Source organism: Sinocyclocheilus anshuiensis, unplaced genomic scaffold, assembly GCF_001515605.1.
Source record: "Sinocyclocheilus anshuiensis isolate Anshui unplaced genomic scaffold, SAMN03320099.WGS_v1.1 scaffold543, whole genome shotgun sequence".
In the NCBI taxonomy this organism is placed as follows: domain Eukaryota; kingdom Metazoa; phylum Chordata; class Actinopteri; order Cypriniformes; family Cyprinidae; genus Sinocyclocheilus; species Sinocyclocheilus anshuiensis.
In genome coordinates, this window is record NW_015552590.1 from 306014 (window position 1) to 311194 (window position 5181).

The window sequence follows — 5181 nt, forward strand, 5'->3', positions numbered from 1 at the left end:
TAGAAATGATAGGTTTTACATATTTTTTGTACAAAAAAAAATATTTTCATTACAAATAGCACATGAAACCTATAAATTAAATCAATACAAAACAATAAAAAATAATCAAATAAAATATTGTATTATATAGTCATAACATTAGTATATTAGTGTAATATTGTATTTTTATCTATTTAAATTATAGGTTTTATGTACTATTTGTACTATATATATACGCCAATATAACAAAAAAAAATAATATTAAAAAGAATAACCATTGCTTACATACTCTTTTTGTGTTTTTGTTACTATACAATAGTAAGCATAATATAATATAATAATATTTTAATTAAAAGTATATATTTAATATTTACAGATTTAATAATTTTTATATATTTTTTACAAAATACTTTTTAATATATATTTTAATACAAATAGTACATAAAACCTATCATTTAAATCAATTAAAAATTAATAAATAAATAAACCTGAAAAAAAAAAATCTTGAATTATATCCTAAAATGTAAAGTCTGTCTGAAAGCCACAGGAATGAATCCACCCCAAAAATCCGGAATTTCCTTTGACAGATAAGACGACTGTAAATTACAAGCTGGCACGAACTCTCCTTCCCCCTTTCCTACTCTCCCAAACACTTGTCATTGATTTTCTCTGAATTCTTCTTTTAGAGATTAGATTAGAAAATTGTATTACCCACAAAGGGGAGCTTTGTTTGTAGGCTATCTAAATTAAATCGACTGCTGCCTGTTGGCGAAATGTGAAAAAAATTGTCTCCAGCCCTTTTATCAAGTGGCACGATACGGCTCCGACAACACGTTGTGACATAAACACAGCACCTTTACTGCGATATTGATGTTTCGGATTACGCGTTTATCCCCATCTCAGGAAAACCCCCAAAGGAGGAGACAGCTTGGACGAAGTCTTCTAGAGATTTAGACCGCAGGATATGGTTCAATCTAAAAGTTAATTAGATGCCGGATCCTTCCAGGAGGTGTAAACTTGACAGACTCGGTCATTCGCAATCGACGACCCAAAGCGAGATGCGGAAACATTCACGAAGGACTCGAGCTCACTGGGCCGAAACAGATGTGTGTCATGTGTAAATCCCACCAAGTGCATGATGAATTATGTGGGCGAACCTAGTTTCGTTTCTGCGCAGTCGCTCTGACCGGAGGGAACGTGTGACATGGACCCATACCGGTGGGAAATTATATGAGAGGGGGGTGTCATGTAAGACTACTTCTCCTCTCAAATTCTCCGTTGGCGCTAGCTTTGAGCGCCAGTAGCCTACAGCGAGCAACGTGTCTCCCAGCGGTGGGGCCGCTTGGCGGGGTTGTTCCGGATGGCTGGGCGCATATACGGGGCCGTCCATGTAGGACAAGGCTCCAGAGTGAAGCTCACCCGAGCAGGTGTGGTTGGACTCATCCTCGTTGCTGCCGCAGTCGTCGGTGCCGTCACACAGCCATCTCTTCGGGATACAGCGGTTGTTCAGGCATTTAAATTGGTCCGCTGGGCAGCTGCGATTGGCTGAGGAGAAAAAAACGGCCTGTCAATTGGTAACACAAATTCATCTGAAAGCATCTGGGTGTCCAAATGTTTTGTGATGTGTCATACTAACATACCGTGGCATACTGTATCCCACAATGCAATGTGCTCAACTTGATGTTTCTTTTCAAAGTAAGGTGCATCAACTATGATTCTTAGCCCTATAATGCCTTCTGTATCACACTTGAAATGAAAATTTCTAAGGCTTATAAATGATTAATAATAAAAAATTATAGGTTTTATATATTATTTGTACTATATATAGGTCTTTTTTTTTCAAAAGAAAAAAAAACTATTACACAGAATAAACAATACTAAAATGTACTATTCATCATTTCATTATCATTAAATATTAAGAATAATATAATATAATGTAATATAATTAGTGCTGTCAAACGATTAATCGCGATTAATCGCATACAAAATAAAAGTTTTTGTTTGCATAATATATGTGTGTGTACTGTGTATATTTATTATGTATATATAAATAGACACAAATGCATGTATATATTTAGAAAATATTTACATGCATTTACATGTCTATATTTATATTCATATAATTTATATTATAAATACATATATTTAATATATAAACATAACATATTTTCTGAAATATATGCATGCATGTGTGTGTATTTATATATGCATAATAAATATACACAGCACACATACATATATTATGTAAACAAAAATGTTTATTTTGGATGTGATTAATCGCGATTAATCATTTGACTGCACTAAATATATAAATATAATATAATATAACAATGTTTATATATATTTATTAAATATAAATGTAAATGATTATTTTACACATTAAAATTCTTGGTTTTAATCACTATTTGTATATTTTTCTTTTCATTTTTATTACAGCGCACATAAAACCCATAATTTACATCAATAAAAACCTTAAATAAAATTATATTAGTAATTGTGTGTGTACATTTTTATAGATCCTTTTTATATATAGTTTTCCATTTTCTATTATGGACACAGTCTTTGTTTCTGTAGGTTCGTGGTTGGACTACAAAAGTGCAAGAAGACCTACAGCAGAGGTGTGGATCTTCATCGCTGCCATCTGAGCAGTCATCATCCCCATCACACTTCCACGAGAGCTGAATGCAACGCTGGTTCTGGCACTGAAACTCCGCTGGGCCGCAGCGCTTTGTCTTAGTGACCTCTGATGGGGCTGAAAAGGGCAGGAACAAGATGTTAGAGAAAGCACACACATACACAGCCTCTTCTCTCTGTCTCTTATACACATACACACACCAGGGTTATTATCGCTAACTAAAACCAAAACCATTTAAATAAATAAATAAAACTTGATTAAAAAAACTATAAATACATATTTTATAAAAATCTGACAAAACACAACAAAATTACTAAAACTTTAACTAAAATTGAAAAATGAATACAGAAAATATAATAATTCAAAATATTAACAAAACTATAATAGTTATTACACTAAACACTGGCACACACACCATTTCTGAACTGAGATTTTATTATTATTATTATTATTATTATTAAAGGTCCAAAAGTTTGAGGCCACTAGTTTAATTTAAGACAAAAAAAAAGAAATATTACAAATTATCAGCATTAAAAAAAAAAAAACTAAAAAAAAAAAAAACATTTTTAGTATATACCCCTTAAAATAGTGCAGTACCTAAATGTCTTAATGTAATATTTTGATGTTTAATGCTAAATAAAATTAGTAGCATTGTTTAAACAAATATGTTTTAATAACAGACTTGAAGATTATCACAATAATTAGTGAATTACTGATGTAAAAACAAAAAAGTTCTGTTGCATTAACTTTATCTGATTGGTACATTTCTCTAAATTAGAATTAAGTCAATTCTACTTCTGTGACTTCCTTTGTCGCATGACCTATTCAAGTAAAGTAAAAGTGGCCAGTTCTTTAGTTCTGAATTATGCTTATTCCAGGTACACACACACTTCCACCATGTACTTATAATGACACATAAAATAAAACTGAGCAAAACTGGAAGTCATGGAGTCATTTATGCCGTAAATTGAATCCACATGAGTTTACAATGGATTTAAGGCCAAGCCACACGCAAACACAAGCACAGTTACAGCCAAACCGCAGGTTGAGCGGAGACATTTACATCCCCCACTGGAAATGGAAATCAATGGACATATTCAGCTTAACATAAACATATCTGATCTGTTGTCATATTTTCCACAAACCACCACCATTATTGACTAGCCTGCGGGTGCCAATACAAAATCTGCATATTCTGCTCTACCACATACCACTTGTAAATCCCAGAATAACATTCAATTACATCAGCTCTAACCACACATGATGCAACAAGTTTTCAGTCGCCATTAATATTTCTGTCGCACATATTGTGCAAATTATTGCTCATATATCGTATTATGCCTGGATAATGATTATATACGACTAATAGAAGCTTACATGAACAGGTGATGTTATCTTTCTCCAAACGTTGGCCGTCTGCGCAGGCGCACATGCGACCTGCAGGCGTAGCAAGGCATAGAGCCGAAGAGCCGCAGCCACCGTAATTTGCCGAACACTGGTTATTACCTGAGGAAAAACACAAAGAAAGATAAATGTGATATTTAATGCAGTTTGGAGACATTATACATGGTTGAAGATGTCAAATAAACCATAATTTTCACATTATGTTTGTGTTCAAAATGTGTTGGATAAGCTGCATTAGTTAGTTAGCTACACTAAAAGCTACAAACAAAATGTATACATACAAACTACAGTACATTAAAGGGTTAGTTCACCCAAAAATAAAAATTACTCACCCTCAAGTCATCCTAGGTATATATGACTTTCTTCTTTCAGACGAATCCAGTCGGAGTTATTGATTAATCGCGATTAATCATTTGACTGCACTAAATATATAAATATAATATAATATAACAATGTTTATATATATTTATTAAATATAAATGTAAATGATTATTTTACACATTAAAATTCTTGGTTTTAATCACTATTTGTATATTTTTCTTTTCATTTTTATTACAGCGCACATAAAACCCATAATTTACATCAATAAAAACCTTAAATAAAATTATATTAGTAATTGTGTGTGTACATTTTTATAGATCCTTTTTATATATAGTTTTCCATTTTCTATTATGGACACAGTCTTTGTTTCTGTAGGTTCGTGGTTGGACTACAAAAGTGCAAGAAGACCTACAGCAGAGGTGTGGATCTTCATCGCTGCCATCTGAGCAGTCATCATCCCCATCACACTTCCACGAGAGCTGAATGCAACGCTGGTTCTGGCACTGAAACTCCGCTGGGCCGCAGCGCTTTGTCTTAGTGACCTCTGATGGGGCTGAAAAGGGCAGGAACAAGATGTTAGAGAAAGCACACACATACACAGCCTCTTCTCTCTGTCTCTTATACACATACACACACCAGGGTTATTATCGCTAACTAAAACCAAAATCGCCCATCCATCAAAAAAAAAAAAAGTATCTCACACGGCTCCGGGGGATGAACAAGGCCTCCTGTAGCGAATCGATGTGTTTTTGTAATAAAAATATCCGTATTCAAAACTTAATAATCACTTTAATGTAGCTTGTGCTCACTGTTGTAAAGGGAAGCAGTTCCAGGCAGATGAC

At 33.5% G+C, this 5181-nt stretch overlaps 1 pseudogene; it reads right to left on the bottom strand.

Moving 5' to 3' along the window:
* Window positions 1-5181, bottom strand: part of LOC107665510 (low-density lipoprotein receptor-related protein 1B-like) — a 312996-nt pseudogene that overhangs the window by 195422 nt on the left and 112393 nt on the right.